General features: G+C 35.5%; 1 long non-coding RNA gene across 1 annotated transcript in view; it reads left to right on the top strand.

Moving 5' to 3' along the window:
• The window catches only part of LOC116639011, a 113,218-nt gene that overhangs the window by 76,049 nt on the left and 18,801 nt on the right, over positions 1–18,368 (top strand). The window contains exon 3 of the long non-coding RNA XR_004300762.1: positions 3,090–3,160. This is a non-coding gene — a long non-coding RNA (uncharacterized LOC116639011). The remainder of the gene's footprint in view (positions 1–3,089; positions 3,161–18,368) is intronic.

Here is an 18,368-nt window from a genome sequence, read left to right as displayed (position 1 = left end):
AAGATTTTATTTATTTATTTGACAGAGAGAGACACAGCAAGAGAGGGAACACAAGCAGGGGGAGTGGGAGAGGGAGAAGCAGGCTTCCCGCTGAGCAGGGAGCCTGATGTGGGCCTCGATCCCAGGACCCTGGGATCATGACCCGAGCCGAAGGCAGATGCTTAACGACTGAGCCACCCAGGCATCCCTCTTCTCCTGCTTCTATCCAATACAGTTATATCACAATTTTGGTTAAATTGATATTTAACACTTATAGTATTATGGCATGAACATATCATTTACTCACTATGCTCACATTTACATTTACTTAGTCCTACAGACTTCTTCATCTTCCCTGAAATCAATTGCCTCTTGTTTATGTTTATTTCTCCATGTACCTACTGCTAATTCTTCACACTGTCCCCTTCAAAGAGCCTCTCACTACAGTACCCTAACCTAAAAACCCTCTCCATTATCCTGTTCACTCCATGCACTTTCTTCCCACTCTGGGCAAACCTTTTGTCTTCTTGCTCAAATCTGGGCCAATTATGCATGCAGAGATGTCCCAATTCTCTGACTATTTCCTTGAATCTCCATTCTGAAGAGTCTCCTTACCATTTGATTTTATCAAATGCTCCCTTTGCAGTATCCCACATTTTCCTATTCCTAGGTGTAAACACTGATTTTTGTGGATTTCACCAACCTAACAAAGATGTTACAGAAGTTAAATTTTTGGAGACTTGCTTATCTAAAGATGTCTTTATTCTACTCTCAAAATTGATTATTTCATCTAGCTCTGTAACTCAATATTGAAACAAAGTGTCCCTCAAAAATTTTGAGTCATTTATCTATTTTCTTCTAGCTCCCAATGTTGCTGTTAGGATTCTTATGGACAAAAATTTTTGTTATTAAATCCCTTTTTTTCTTCACTATTAAAGTTTTTGTTTTTCTCTCTCTTTCTGTCATCATTCTCTGTCTCTCTCTTTTAACAATTATATGCCATAATGAGGTTTTTTTTTTTTTTTTTGCATCTGTTATGCTGAGCACTTATACATATAGAAATTTATTCAGGTTAAGGCTGAGAATAATTATGACATTATTTCTGTGATAACTTTTAATTTTTATTTTTGGAATTTCTTTATGGAATTTCAATCAGGTGTATGTTTGAGTTTCTATTAATTTTCATTTTCCTTATACTTTCTCTACTATTATTCTCTTATCTTTTACTTAGAAGGAAATTTCTTTATCCTTTTACTTTCTTAACTTATATTGGAGTTTTGATTTTTTTTAAAAAGATTTTATTTATTTATTTGACACAGAGAGACACAGAGAGAGGGAACACAAGCAGTGGGAGTGGGAGAGGGAGAAGCAGGCCTCCTGCCCAGCAAGGAGCCCGATGTGGGGCTCGATCCCAGAACCTGGAATCATGACCTGAGCAGACGCTTAACAACTGAGCCACCCAGGCGCCCCGAAGTTTTGATTTTTAAATCATTTTTAAAATTTATCTTACTTTTTAATTCCTTAGTTCCTTTAATTTTCTGATGTTTCCTTTTTAAGGAATCTTATATTTGATTCCCTTCTCAGAATATTACCTTTTAAGATAAGTTCCAGCCCTTTTTGCACTTTGCTTATTCCATCTGAGTTTCTTTGCTTCTGTTCACTTGATTTGCTGTCTTTTATGGTGGCTTCTGTTCTCAGAGGCCTAATGAACCTGGGGCTCTTATATACATTTAACAGTGAAATAAGTAAAAGCTGATGGAAATGTCTACTTAACTGCAGGAAAATCATCTTTAAATGGAAGTTTCTTTATTAAGTTCCTATAACCACAATCTGACTGTTAGAATATGGAATATGGAAGAAATAAGCAACTTTTAGTTATATATGAAATGTCAGAGACTGATTAATACACTGTATTATAATTATACCCATCTGTAAAATGGGTGTTTGGGATTTTATTTAAAGAGATCATTTTTCCTTCACCTTATCCTTAGCTTTATTGTCCTAAATCCCACATATATCTTTATTGTGCTCCTTTTTTAGTATTTTCAAGATGAAAAGTGGTGGATTTTTATATTTCCATTAGTAATGTTTTATTTTTAAAAGATGCTTTGAAGTTGAGTTGATTTTCAATAAATTGAGAGAACATTTTCATTACTACATATTGTTAATATCTATTTTTTAAAGGTTTTATTTATGTATTTGTCAGAGAGAGGGGGAGAGAGAGAGCACAAGCAGGGGTAGCGTCAGGCAGAGGGAGAAGCAGGCTCCCTGCTGGGCAGGGAGTGCGATGCGGGGCTTGATCCCAGCACCCTGGGATCATGACCTGAGCCGAAGGCAGACGCTTAACCAACTGAGCCACCCAGGTGTCCCTTAATATCTGTTCTTATATATGTTCATTATCTGTTTTTATAAATGTTCACTATAGTTTTGTTGTTTAAGTAAATGTGACACTTCCTTATGTAGCTTTTGACTTTAATAAAACTGTTAGCCAAAGAAACAATAATATTACATAAATTTTATTATGTTCTTGGCATACTTCTAGGTTTCTTATATGCATGAATATATTTAATCTTCACTCGATTCAAGAGTCATGTGCTATTTTTATTATTATCTGCATTTTACAGATAGGGAAACTGAGAAAAAAAAGAGAAGAAAAGTAATTTGCCCAAGAACATACAGCAAATTAGTTGTAGAACTTGATTTTGAGCTTGCTTTTGGGTTGACCACATTTTTCACCTCTAAGGTCTACTGGACCTTGAAGAAGAAGTAGTAAGTACAGCCTACTTTGGTTTATATAGAAGGGTAAAATATCATGAATAAACATGTAAATTTATATGTAAATTGATCCATTTATTGCCATAAAAATGACAACTAATGAACATGTAGTACTCTATGATTTACACATTTCCCATTTATTCCTAAAAACAACACTTATCCTTCAATCTGCCTGGAAGATGCTTGCAGACCTGATAAAACCCTGAAATCAATTTTTATAGGAAAATATAAATATCTCCATGAACTTTTAGTTTTATTCTAGGTGAGTGCAAGTTTATAGACATGTGACAGTAAAAATAGCTGTCATTATTAATCAAATTGTTTTTTTCCTCTAGAACTAAGCAATGGACATCTTCCAAGTACCACAAGAGGGAGGCAAGAGAAGGCTCCACCACAAGAATTTAAGGTATGTGCTGGGATGCCCTCCAGAAATATAAATTGAGTCCTTTCTGCATATACACAGCCCATGGCAGGGATGTATAAAGGACTATGTTCTGAGCCTGTCCTGGATCAGGTATCTTAGGGTTCCAAAAACAGTACTCACAAAACTGGGACCATGAACCTAATTCACAAGTCATTTAATAAAGATCTGCATTGTGTTCATCAACAGCACACCGTACCTGAACTGTATTTGCAGAAAGATGAGTCCCTCTGAGCACTATCTTTAAGTTTTTAGGAAGGAACCAAGTTTACATTTGAGTAAGACAAGACTTTAAACAAAGAACAGTAAAATAAAGTCCAAGAAAAAAATATGGTGACAGAAAAAAGACAACCAAGATTATTGACTTTCTGGAGGACTAAGAGCAGCAGGAAAAGCTTTTGGTATTGAGGCCTGGCCAGTGTGGCTGAGCAAATGGCTTTGTGCATGTTACAGAGATCCATCTGAGGAAAATCCAAGTCCAGAGATGCAAAGAAACCCTCCACCATCTCTTAGCTCCTGGAATAAAGGTGTTTATTGTTCAAAAATAATCTGTGAATTTACTGAGTATTTCTGCTGGTAAAAATATGATGAGAAGAGTAGGGTAGAAGGGCATTAGCAAACATTCCTAATCATAAAAAAAAATATTTATTTATTTTAAAGAAGGGGGGGGCAGAGGAAGATGAAGAAGGAGACAGAATCTCAAGCAGACTCCCCACTGAGCACAGACCCCATCGTGGGGCTCAATCCCAGGACCCTGCGATCATGACCTGAGCCAAAACCAAGAGTCAGCCACTTAACTGACTGAGCCACCCAGGCACCCTAGCAAGCATTTTTAATTTTAAAATCATTTTAGTTATTCATACTTTGTGGCAGCCATGTTAAACAAATCTTGCATTTACTTTCTGAAGATAATTCATTTCATGCATAATTGTTTGGAGCATATTCCTTTTTCCTGAAATTTCCCAGAATATTCAAAACATAGAACAGTATTTATAGTACACAATAATATAATGAGCCTTTATAAAAATGTAGCAAAGTAATAAAAATATTGTATTATATCATTATTAGGAATGCCACATTAATCTCAAACTCTAAGACTCATTCACCTTATTCAAAAAAATCCATTCTTTTTTTTTTTAAGATTTTATTTATTTGATTGAGGGAGAGAAAATGAGAGAGAGAGCACATGAAAGGGGGGAGGGTCAGAGGGAGAAACAGACTCCCTGCTGAGCAGGGAGCCGGATGCGGGACTCGATCCTGGGACTCCAGGATCATGACCTGAGCCGAAGGCCGTCGCTTAACAAACTGAGCCACCCAGGTGCCCCAAAAAATCCATTCTTTATTTTGTTCTAGGTTGATGTGGAATACTGTGTTATAATTTCTTCCTCTGTTTAGCAATCTGAGCTCTGTGTGTTGACTTTTGTTTCTTATAGGTTTATTACAAACTATGATTACTAGTATAAGTTATTTAGGCTTTGAAAGCTTCATATATACCTAGTTGGCAGAAAAACAAACAAGCAAATCAAGTAAACAAACAAATATAATACTCTCTTATTTCCAGAACAATTGAATAGAAACATTCCTCTGTGCCAGAGATGAGAAGCTATCTACCAAAATACTTTCTCCTCTCCATAATACAGACTGTACCTCGAAATTAGTACTTAGACAAGACTATATTTTCCAGTTCCCTTACAGTTATTGGTGATCATGTGGTTAGTTCTTCCCCAAAGAACTGAATGGAACTGATGGGCTACTTCTGGAACAAGGGTTTTAAGATGTCTATGTGCCTCTTCTATGATCTCTTTCCCCATGCAATGACTAAATCTAATTGAAAATGATATCCTGGGCGCCTGGGTCGCTCAGTCGTTAAGCGTCTGCCTTTGGCTCAGGTCATGATCCCAGGGTCCTGGGATCGAGTCCCACATCGCGCTCCCTGCTCAGTGGGAAGCCTGCTTCTCCCTCTCCCACTCCCCCTGCTTGTGTTCCTGCTCTCGCTGTCTCTCTGTCAAATAAATAAATAAAATCTTTAAAAAAAAATAAAATAAAGAAAAAAAAAGAAAATGATATCCTTTGGGTGGTTGAGCTATGAGACAGAAGGAACTGGGATTCTTGCAAAACAACATAGAAGAGAGTGGTCCCATCAGCATGACCAGTCACCAAGAAATGTTTTATGAGAAAGATTGTTGAGCCATTACCTTTGGATTTAATTATCACTGCATTCTTGTTTATCTTCACTAATATATCCTTTCTGCTACTGCTTACAAAGCCTCTTTAAATTTTCCTTAGAGTCTATGTAACCATTCAGGGGCTTTTGTAACTTGGCCTACTTTCCAAGTGAGCACACACACTTTGCAGGTATTTGAATTTGCAGTAGGCTCTTGGAGGTGGGGGGAGGATTCTTATAACTATTGGCGCACAATGAGAATCTTCTCATTGGAATGGCAAATATGACATTAATAATGCACGTGAATGTATAGTGATTTTACTACTTCTTGAAGTAGAAATACATTCCCTTGAATTTAGCAAATATTATTTGCTGTGCCCATAAACGTTCATTGACAGGTTTGATGAGACCGCACATCCTGCTTTCCTTTTTCAGACAGCAAAAGCTGTTTCATAGAACAAGTGTTTTAGATGAAAATGAATAGGTAGGAAATAAAACTATAATGTAAATCTAGACCCATAGTTGGTTGGTTGACAGCTGCATGTCTGAGGGAAAAAACAGTCAATATTTTCTGTGATGATAGATTGAAATGGGATTAAAATACAGCTGGATTTTATCTGATACTTATCAACAGTACACATTTTCCTCAGACTTAAAAGAAGTATCTGGATGAGTTTGAGGTATTAGACTATTCATTAATCATAGATTCTATTGCTTTACCTTGAATATGGATATTGGTAATTTTCATGTATATAAGCTGGCATTTCAGAAATAATGAATACATTGCTAAATACTGTTTGTAATAGGTTCAAATTTGCTCATGTAGAACTATGTGATTACTCTTCTGAGACCCCACTAAAACAATGGGCATAATTTATATTTCTTACAAGAATGAAAAAGATATGACCATGCCCTTGTGAGTTCATAAACTGTGATTTTTGAAAAATATTACAGTCACTCAGTTCCTTCTAGATATGATATAATTATGTTCAGGTATATGCTTAATCAGGATGCTTTAAATATTATTTTTAAAAAAAGACCTCATATATGTAGCATACTCCATCAAACTATTAACCATCCTTCCATGAACATTAAATAAATATAGTTTATTAAAAAGTACATGCTCAAATATTTTCCTTTGTTTTGTTTTCCATGCAGAATTTTATGTTCTTTTTTCTATTGTTAATGATACTAAAATTCCTGTTAGTTAGAATATAGACATGATTTATATGAGGGAATCATTCTTAATTATCTGAAAACACAAGAAACACATACTGTCAGACTGTGAATGTTGTGAAAGCTAACAACAAGGATTATGTTGATATTCATTGCTCTAAGGACAAAGGCTGAAATTTAGCTTGGCCCACAGAGCCTGGATCATCTGATGTCCATCTGCCTCAGAAGTGTCTTTTAGCATTATGCTCTCTCTCACCTCATGCTCTGTGCTCCAGCTATTCTGACCTCTTTTCAATTCCATCTTGAACATTCCAAGCTGTTTAGCTTGCCTGAAATTTTCTCCCTCTGCTCATCCTCTGTACCCAATCCTTGTTTAGCTGAATCTTATTTTTTGTAGGATCTTAGTTCAATAGTCACTTTCTCAGGAAAGCCTACACTAACATCCATACCTAAATTATTTCAGTTTAATGTATGCTTTCTCATCAGCATGCCCTCTCCTTCATATATTTTATCCTATTGGAATTTTTTTTTTTTTTTTTGTATGACATCTAATGAACGTTATTCTTTCCTGTTAAACTGTAGGGACTATGCAATATGTTGGTCACCTTTATATTTTCATCACTTAAAAATATGTTGCACATAGAGCTGAATAAATATTAGTTAAGTGAGTGAATGAATAAATAAATGAATGAGTAAAATAGATTCCATTTATACCAGGATTAGTATCCAACAAAAAGAACATCAGGCATGAATTAAACCATTACACTTTCTGTTTGATGATGTCTTTATTTTTTTTTTTTTAAGATTTTATTTATTTATTTGACAGAGAGAGACACAGCGAGAGAGGGAACACAAGCAGGGGGAGTGGGAGAGGGAGAAGCAGGCTTCCCGCAGAGCAGGGAGCCCGATGCGGGGCTCGATCCCAGGACCCTGGGATCATGACCTGAGCCGAAGGCAGACGCTTAACGACTGAGCCACCCAGGCGCCCCTGATGATGTCTTTAAAAATGTTTCAAGGTATTATAAAATGAAAATCTATTTTCAATTAGGAATTAGGCTTTGGGCATAAAAGATGCTTCCTTGCAAACTCTTTAAATTTCAATGAAAATTAACTTGAAAATAAGAAAAATGCAAACTCTAAGCCTAAAATTTATATAAATAAAGTTTCAACATTCCTTAGACATTTTTTAAAATGTGCTCCTATTCCAACTCTCCTGCAGCTATATGTCCAACATAAGATATTTCAAACACCAATAAACCAAAAAAAGAGAGGAATAAGGAGGAGGAGGAGAAAGAGAAAGGGAAGGAGAAAAAGAGCAGGAGGGGAAGTCAGAGAGGGAGGAATGAAGAAGACAAGGAGATTTTGATGGAGAGTCAACATTTGGAAGAAGGAATGACACTTTGAAGAAGGAAATGACCCTAGACAAGATATCTCTACATTTGATCACTAAGACTAAGAGGCAAATAAAATTCTCATAGAAAAACTGCAGTAGTTTTGCTTTGAAAAACCAGAGAATAGAATTTGGGACAAACAACTCTGCTTTAAAGTGGTGGAGGGGGGCGCCTGGGTGGCTCAGCCGTTAAGCGTCTGCCTTCGGCTCAGGTCATGATCCCAGGGTCCTGGGATCGAGCCCCGCATCGGGCTCCCTGCTCCGCGGGAAGCCTGCTTCTCCCTCTCCCATTCCCCCTGCTTGTGTTCCCTCTCTCGCTATGTCTCTCTCTGTCAAATAAATAAATAAAATCTTTAAAAAAAAATAAAAATAAAAATAAATAAAGTGGTGGAGGAACCCTAAGAAAAGTAGCAAACCAGAGGGGAGAAATGATAAATTGTGTGTGTAATTTATACTCACATCATTGTCTGACCCATGAATCACATGCACAGAGCATACTCTTAAGTGATGCAACAAAGGCTAAAATCACTGTACTGAATTTTGAGCTTTTGTCCAAGAGACAAAGATTATAGTTTAAGTACAATCAAGTTAATTTTCTGCTAAAACAAACCAACATATGAAAAATCAACATTGTTTGGAGAAATATAACAGAATTCAGAATGTCTAAAAACATAACATTCAAAATGTTGAGGAATGTTTAATATTATTCAACATATGAAGACATAGGAAATATAATATAGGAAATTTCAGCAGAAATTAATAAAAATAATAAAATGTTACAAATACAAGTGAAAATTCTAGAACCAAATAGTAAATATTCAAAATAAAACTTTCACTGACGGGATGGAGTAAGCACCTTCCAAAGATCTCCATGTCCCAGTCCAGAATCTTTGAATGTGCTATTTTACATGGCTACAGGAACCTTGCAATATGTGGTTAAGAGAACATACCTTGAAATGGAGAGATTATACCAGATTGTCTGGTGGTGCCTTGTAATTGCAAGGGTCCTTAAGTGGAAGATGAAAGCAGAAGAGAAAATGAGAGAGGAAGATATTACTATATAAGAGGTCAGAGAGAAACAATGATTCCAATGATTCTACCCACTGTTGCTGGCTTTGAAGATTGAGGAAGGTGATCATTAGCCAAAGAATGTAAGTGGCCTTTAGAAACTGAAAGAGGGAAGAAAACAGATTTTTCCCTTAGAGGCTCCAAAAAGGAATATACTTATGCAGACATCTTGACTTTAATCCAATGAGACCCCTGTTAGACTCTCAAAACTACATTCTGTGAGATAATTTGAGTTGTTTTAACCAATAAGTGTGTAGTAATTTGTTTCAGAAGTGATGTAAACATAATAAAATGGGCTGAACAGCTCAATAAAGGTGGAATATTAAAGTGTCAGTGAGCTAGACAAAACCACAATTAGATATCATCTCACATCTATTAGAATGGTTACCACCAAGAAGAGAAGAGATAACAAGTGTTGGTAAGGTGTGGAGAAGTGGGAAACCTTGTACACTGTTGGTAGGAATGTAAATTGGTTCAGCCACTACAGAATGCAGTATGATGATTCCTCAAAGAGGAAAAAAAAATAAAAATAGAAATACCATATGATCCAGCAATACCACTTCTGAGTATATTTCCAAAGGGAATGAAAATAGGCTATTGAAAAGATATCTGCACTCCTATGTTTATTTGCAGCATTATTTACAAATAGCCCAAATGTGGAAACAACCTAAGTGTCTGTCAATGAATAAATGGATAAAGAATATATGGTATATATATAGATACAACGGGATATTACTGAGTTGTGAGAAAGAAGGTAGTCTTGCCACTTAAAACAACATAGGTGGACCTTGAGGGCATTATGCTAAATAAGGTAATTCAGACAAAGACTAAATCCTGTATGATCTCACTTATATGTGGAATCTGGAAAAAAAAATACCAAAACTTGTAAAAACAAAGTATAATGATAGTTACTAGCTATGGGGTGGGTAATTGAGGAGGTACTGTTTAAAGGTATAAATTTGCAACTAGTAGATAAATAAATTCTAGAGAACTAAGGCAAAGAATAGTGATTATAATCAATAATACTGCATTATAAACTACAATGCTTCTAAAAGATTTAATTGTTCTCACCACAAAGAAGAAATGATAATTATATGACCCGATAGAGTTGTTAGCTAATGCTAAGGTAGTAACCATATTGCAATATATAAATGTATCAAATCAACAGGTTGTACATCTTAAACTTACACAGTGTCTATGTCAATTACAACTCATTAAAATAAGAAGAAAGGAAGGACGGAAGGAAAGAAGGAAGAAAGGAAAAAGGAACGAAGAGAAAAGAAAAAGAAAAGAAAATGGGGTGCTTGGGTGGCTCAGTCAGTTAAGCCTCCGACTCTTGATTTCAGCTTAGGTCATGATCTCAGGGTCCTGAGAAGAGCCCCACATTGGGCTCCACACTGGGCATGGAACCTACTCGAGATTCTCTCTCTCCCTCTGTCCCTCCCCCCACCCTACTCCCACTCAGCTCTTGCGTGCATGGCTCCCCACCCCTGCAAAAAAAAAAAAAAAAAAAAGAGAGAGAGAGAGAAAGAAAAAAAGAGGGAGGGAGGAAGGAAGAAAGGAAGGGGAAAGGAAGCAAGATTCATCTTGATTTGGCAGACTCAAATGCAATATAATGGAGAAACTTAGTTGGAAGTTCTCCTTTCACAATCTTGTCTGGGATTTCTAATCCCTTAAATATATGTGTTTCCTACAATCATTAACATAACAGATTAATTGTGCATATGTTTCAAAGGGAGAGAATATTTTACTTATTTCTAACACACACACACACATATGCATACATACATACATGCACACACATACACAGGACAGACTTTGTAAAAATGTTTCAAGATATCCAGTGGTAAAAATAAAAGTCATTATCAAATATAGAACTCTTAAATAGACAACAGGAATAACAAAAGAAAAACATGCTTCTACAGGTTGATGATAATTGTGCTATGAATCAAATATGATTAACCTAATTCCACACACCTCGTATACAATAGAAGAAAGAAGCAAAAAAAAAGGGAAAAAAAGGAAATTAAATAATTTGGCAAAGATTAACTTTTATGAAGCATATAAATAAGAAAATATAAATATGTATACTAAATTTAATTACTATAGGATGTTAGTTTCCATTAATATTATTACTGGGCAATTTTGTCCATGGTAAAAGGCATATGGTCAATCTTTGTGTAACATATCTACTTAATTCTTAATCCCTGATAAAATATATTAAGGAATGCTCAGAGGTCTTCCAAGTGGAGAAATCCCAAAACCATGTCTTATCTAAGCTCTTTAGAATATTGCTGCCTCTAATCCTTGTTGATTTTAATAGGAAAACTTCTTCATAATTTTCATTTTTGTGCTTTTCTCATAAACTTACAAAGATTCAAATGAGTTATAAATCCATCATGAATCCTAAGAAGCAGATTTCTGTTATTTATGCTTGGTTACTTAATCCCTCTTCCACTAAATATCAGGGGAAAATCCAACTTGTTTTTCACTTTCTTTAAAGAAACATGATAAAAAATTGTACTCTTATACTACAGTTCTGAAATTATCTTAAACTTTGAATGTTTCAGGCATTCTATGTAAAAATAGTGCATATTCTCATAAATATTTACTGAAATAGCTACTTCATCCCAAACACATTCTAGATACTGAGAATACAGCTTAACAATAAAGATAAAATCCCGATTTCATGGGACCTCTATTCTGGCCAGAAGGCTAAACATAATTTAATACACACACACACACACACACACACACACACACACACACACAGGAAAATATTTTCGATTGTAGCAAGTGTAAGGAAAAAAATAAAAACAGACTGTAATGATGTAGAGTGACTTGGAAGTGCCACTTTGGATTTGGTGGTCAGAATATAACTATCTGAAATGCTGACATTCTTATTGAAACCAACTATGTGAATATCCAGGAGAGTGCATTTTAGGCAGAACAAAGTGTGAAGGCTCTAAAGTATGTACAAACATGGCATAATTTTGGAATTACTGAAAGCCCGCATGGCCAAAAAGGGTGGATGAAGGAAAGAGTGGGATATGATAAAGTTGGAGAGGTAGGCAATTTTATGTAGGGACTAAAAAGGCATGACAAAAAGTTAGTATTTTTTCATAAGTACAGTAGAAACCATTGACAAATGATATATATTTTCTAAATATTGTTTTATATTGTGTATATTAAAGTACAGACAAACATAGAAATTGGAAGTACAAAGAACAGTTAGTGGTATTTGTTGTAAGCAAAAAATGATACTATCTTGGAAAAGGACTGTAACAATGAAAAAAGAGAAGTAATTGGGTTTTAGTTTTACTTTTAAAATCATAGCAAGAATTCTGTTTAGTTTGGAAAAAAACAATATTGTTAAAATGTCCATCCAACTCAGAGCAATCTACAGATTTAATGCAATCACTATCAAATTACCAATAGCATTTTTTTGCAAAACCAGAGCAAATATACTAAAATTTGTATGGAACCACCAAAGACACAGAATAGTCAACAGAGTCTTGATAAAGAAGAACAAAGCTGGAGGCATCACAATCCCAGATTCGGAGATATACCCCAAAGCTGTAGTAATCAAAACAGTATGGTACTGGCACAAAACTAGACACATAGATCAATGGAACAGAATAGAGAGCCCAGAAATAAGCCCACTCTTATATGGTCAATAATTCTTCAACAAAGGAGGCAAGAATATACAATGGGGAGAAAAGTCTCTTCAATAAATGGTGATGGAAAAACTGGACAGCTCCATGCAAAAGAATGAAATTGGACCACTTTTTTATACCATACAAAAAGTAAACTCAAAATGTATTAAAAACATAAATGTGGACCTGAAGCCATAAAGCTCCTGAAAGAAAACACAGGCAGTAATTTCTTTGACATTGGCCATAGGAGTATACTTCTAGATATGTCTCCTTATGCAAGGGAAACAAAAGCATAAATAAAGTATTGGGTGGGACCATATCAAAATAAAAAGTTTTGGACAATGAAGGAAACCATTAACAAAATGAAAAGTCAACTTTGTGGATGGAAGAAGATATTTACAAATGATATATCTGATAAGAAGTTAATATCCAAAATATATAAGGAATTTATACAACTCAACACCAAAAAAAAAAAAAAAAAATCCAATTAAAAATGGGCAGAAGACCTGAATAGACATTTTTCCAAAGACATACAGATGGCCAACAGACGCATGAAAAGATTCTCAACATCACTAATCATCAGGGAAATACTAATCAAAACCACAATAAGATACCACCTCATACCTGTCAGAATGACTAGCATCAAAAAGACAAGAAATAACAAGTATTGGTGAGAATGTGAAGAAAAAAGGAACCCTCATACACTGGCAGTGGGAATGTAAAATTGGTATAACCACTGTGAAAAACAGTATGGATTTTCCTCAAAAAATAAAAAATAGAATTACCATATGATCCAGTAATTCTACTACTGGATATTTACCCAAAGAAAATGAGAACATTAATTCAAAGATATATGTGCCCCTATGTTTATAGCATCATTATTTACAGGAGCCAAGATATGGAAGCAACTCAAGTGTCCATGAATAGACAGATGGATAAAGAAGATGTGGTATACGTGTGCGTGTGTACACACACATACACATACACATACACACACCTACACACACACAATGGAATATTACTCAGCCATAAAAAAGAATGAGATCTTCCATTTGCAACATGAATGGACCTAGAGGGTATAAAGCTAAGTGAAATAAATCAGACAGAGAAAGACAAATACCATATAATTTTACTCATATGTGGAATTTAAGAAACAAAACAAATGAACAAACAAAAAAAAGGGACAAACCTGGGCTCTTAAATACAGAAAACAATTGACCAGAGAGCACGTGGGTGAGAGAATGGGTAAAATATATGAAGGGGATTAAGAATACACTAGCCATTATGAGCACAGAGTAATGTACAGAATTGTTGAATCATTATATCATACACCTGAAACTAATATAACACTGGATATTAATTATACTTCAATTAAAAAAAATAAAAAGGAATTCTGTTTGGGCCCTGCTAATATAGTTTATCAACATCCAAGTTAAGCTATCAAAAAAGAGTCAAATAGGGACGACTGGGTGGTTCAGTTGGTTAAGTGTCTGCCTTCCACTCAGGTCATGATCCAGGGTCCTGGGATCAAGTCCCGCATTGGGTTCCTTGCTTTGCCTGCCGCTGTCCCTGCTTGTGCTCTCTCTCTCTCTCTCTCTCTCTGACTAATAAATAAATAAAATCTTTAAAAAAAGAGTCAAATATATGAGTCTGAAACTCTAGGGAGATATAAAATTAACTCTAGGAGAGTTAGCCAAACCAATAAAATTGTGGATTAGAACTATATTATGGCAGCCAAACCCAAAACAAATCATTAACAAAAAGCACCAAAAATTAATTTATATGTAAGCATCCTAAGTAGGAATAGTAACACTCAATAAAAACTATTACAACCTATTTTAGTCTTCATTCATCAGACAAGACAAAGCATTGCATTTATTTTTGATCACTACCTTTTAAAAATGAACAAGGCAGTAAAGAGTTAAAAATTATTTATGAGTTAAGTGTCTGACTCTTGGTTTTGGCTCAGGTCTGATCTTAGGGTCCTGAGATAAAGCTCCGTGTGGGTTTCTCTCTCCCTCTCCCCCTGCACTCTCTCTCTCTGTCTGAAATAAATAAATCTTTAAAAAAAAAAAAGAATATAAAAAATTACTTAAATGAGAAGCACTGGAAGAAACTGAGGATACTTAGCTTAAAGGAATAGAATCGTAGTGGTCACAATATCTGCTTTTTCATATTTGAAGTCCTAGATGGTCTAGGAATGATTTACTTTGTTTTGAATAAAATGTTGGGGTAGATTTCTGAGGGACACATATTACATACAAAGACATTTTCACTGCACTTTTAGTAAAGATGTAAAGGAGAAATTATGCTAATCTGAAGTGTGTGAGTCTGTATCCCTTACAGCATTTATCTGTCCCCCTCCCTTCACTGATGTGATTAATTGACTCACTGATGCTCTCAAAAAGTGTTAAGAATTTGGCGTCTACCTCACATAATGATACATCCTATATATCGGTTTACCTAGTAGGTCTTTATTCAAACTGGGACCCATTGGAGTATAAAGGAAAGCTTACTAATATTTAAAATGGAAAAACAGTTCTAGAACAGACCTGTCCTGAGAAGATCAGGATGCATGGTGAGCCTACTGTCTTACAAAAGATAAATCAACACCATCCTCACATTGCTTTCTTAATCTCCTCAACTCTTAATCCTCTGAAGATCCTTAATCTTCACCTCCAGCCCTCTTTAACGACCCACATGTATGGCCTAACCTGGACAAGATTGTCCCTCTTAACTAATCCAGTCAAGCTATTTTAAACTGTCATATCTCAAGCTCTGAGTGAAATTCCTTATTCTTTCTTTTTTTTGACTCCAGTACTGGAGATAGTTGATAAATTTTGGCTTTTGCAGCTCTCCACTTAGTATAGACTCAATATTCGATCTCATGAGCCTTTTCTGTTCTACTGCTATACTTGCTGAACAAACCCCAGCTCAGCATCATTCTAGCAATGCAGATACCCACACCTTACTATATGATCATCATTGTTGAGAAAGTGAGGGGAGCATGCCCAACCAAGGAATACCAAAGAGGTCAGTGTGGCTATAGCAAAGCAGGGCTTAAAAAAGGATGAATTCACAGAGGTAATGGAAAACAAGATTATGTATGACCTTGTCGGGCATTTTAAGTTTTGGAATGAAAATGGGTGGTGTGATACTTATCAGCAAGAGAGTGACATGATCTGACTTAGATTTCAGAAGTGTCACTCAGGACTCCATATTGAGAATAGACTTTGGAGGGCAAGGGTATGTGATTGGAAGCATTTAGGAAGGTATTATAATAATCCAGGAGGAAGTTGGAAAGATTTTGACCAATATATTAACATATGGTGCTGTTGGAAGTACATTTAGAAGATAGAAATGGTCATATTCTGAATATATGTCAAGGTGGTTCCAACCAATTTGGACATGGGATCTAAGAGGAGGGATGATTCCAGGGTTTGGGGCCCAAACAACTGGATCAGACGGATTTCAATCAGGGGTTTCAGAAAACATGAATAGCAGCCACCACTCAGAGAGCAACAAAGCCCTTCAAAGAAGAAGGCTTGAGAAGTCTTTCCGCACCTTACTATAGGGAATGTTATCCTCAGACAGCAGCATGGGCATCACCTAAAAGCTTGTTAAAGATGCAGAATCTCAGTCTCATGCCCAACTTACTAAATCAGAATCTCTGCTTTCATCAGATCCCCAGGTGATTTATATGTTTGTTCAAGTTTGGAGAGCATGGCTTTAATAACGTGTAGTTTCAGAGTACAAGAAGGAAGCATAAAACTGGCAAACATGGAAAATTCTTTTTAAAAAATGTGCCTACTAAATAGTGGAAGCGTTTTTGAATTGTAGACTGTTTTTAATTAAGAGGAAAGTTATTGAAAGTTATTACTGTTACCTGTTTTGTACAGGAAATTTGATGCTGTAAGCTTTCCATAAACTTAAAATTTCTATTTTTTTAAAGAAATGAATTTATACCCATCTATTGCCCTTCTCTCAACTTCCCTGATTTATATATCCTAATTTCTAATTCTCTTATTCCTGTTAGAAGTGTATTTAATGTAACTGCAATCATATAAAGATTTGGCCACAAATGACCAGGGATGTCACTTAGTCCAGAATTCGTTTAGAAATATTGAAACAAAGACCTCCGGAGCCTGCAAAACAGATGCAAGGTTGTGTAGCTAGTTAGAGGGGGAGTTGGGCTAGAATAAAAGACCACGAATTCTTGAAGATATTAAGATGTGATTTTTAAAAAGTGTTCCGTAGCTCAGACTTCTATTGGCCACATAATTTTACCACAAATATGAATAAATTGGCAAAAAATTGCCTTGTACAATATACTTGTCAAAAGCATCTGTAAGCTCATAAAGAAAATAATTTGTGTTAATATACACATAATATGTGGCATATGTCTAGGACAATATCGTTAAATTAAGGGGTGCTGTGTTAGCATGTTACTATTAGCGACTGTCGTATATTTGGTGACAGACAAGCATTAAAAACATAAAATATAAATCTCAGAGCAATCAACTCTGGAAGTGATTCTTAATGCCGAATTGTACTTCATCTAGCACGTAATGCTGATGATCATACTTTTGGGCTGCCATAGCACAAATTGGTAGAGAGGCTCCTCTCATACTGGCCCAACTAATATTTCCAAACTGGATTTTCACCAATTATTTTACAAACACTGGTGCAATTTTCATACATTCCACTCAAGACACATTTCCTCAACAATTTTTTAAGGGTTATTTCTATACTGTGGTTTTGTCCTATACCTAAAGTTCTCCACCACCACTCCCTCACTATCACCTGGTGAACTTTTCCTTTCAATCTTGAGTGCTCATCTCAAGGCTATTTCTTTCTTAAAGAATTTTCTGACTCATTATCAGCATAGAACTAATCTTTCTTAGTTTCTGTAGAATACTTTCTTCTATCTTTGTTGTTCATCTTTCCCATTGTATAAGATGACACTGTGTATTGTGGTTATTAGGCAATTTTTTCAAGTCCTTGATTGTAAGATCCTTAAGGACAAGAATAGATCTTCTTTGAAAATATATTAACTCTATGGATAAGAATGTCATAATAATAATGAAAATAGATAAATTTGTTGTATATTTATGTTCCATGATATCTTATACATACTGCCTCAAAAGCACATGAAGCAGGTTCTATTAACCTAAAGTGGCTAAAGATCTTGCTCAAGCTCAATCAACCTATGAGTTATATTTATAAGATTCTTCTTCCTGCTTCCAGAGATTGTGATTGTATTATTTTGCAACACTTTTTGACAAAGTGTCCAGAATTGTACAGACTTTTGCTTTATATCCTAATTTTTCTTTTATTCCATGTAGCAACCTTTGGAAGCAGATGTAAATTCTCTGGGATTTTCTTCTCATTCTTTTCTTTTTTTTAAAAGATTTTATTTATTTATTTGTCAGAGAGAGAGAGTATGAGCAAGCAGGGGGAGTGGCAGGCCGAGGGAGAAGCAGGCTCCCCGCTGAACAAGGAGCCCAATGCAGGACTCCATCCCAAGACCCTGGGATCATGACCTAAGCCGAAGGCAGACACTTCACTGACTGAGCCCCCCAGGTCTCCCTTTCTTCTCATTCTTATAACATCGTAACACTTACATGACTGTGCTGTTAATTATTCAATAAGATAATACACCTAAAGTTTATGAACTAAAGGATCCATTTATTAAATCTTAGCTTCATCCTTATTTCTCATTACTACATTCTCCTTAGA

Source organism: Phoca vitulina, unplaced genomic scaffold (assembly GCF_004348235.1).
Source record: "Phoca vitulina isolate PV1807 unplaced genomic scaffold, GSC_HSeal_1.0 scaffold17, whole genome shotgun sequence".
Lineage (NCBI taxonomy): Eukaryota > Metazoa > Chordata > Mammalia > Carnivora > Phocidae > Phoca > Phoca vitulina.
The sequence above is the reverse complement of the archived record's forward strand: the minus strand, read 5'-3'. Positions and strand labels throughout refer to the sequence as shown.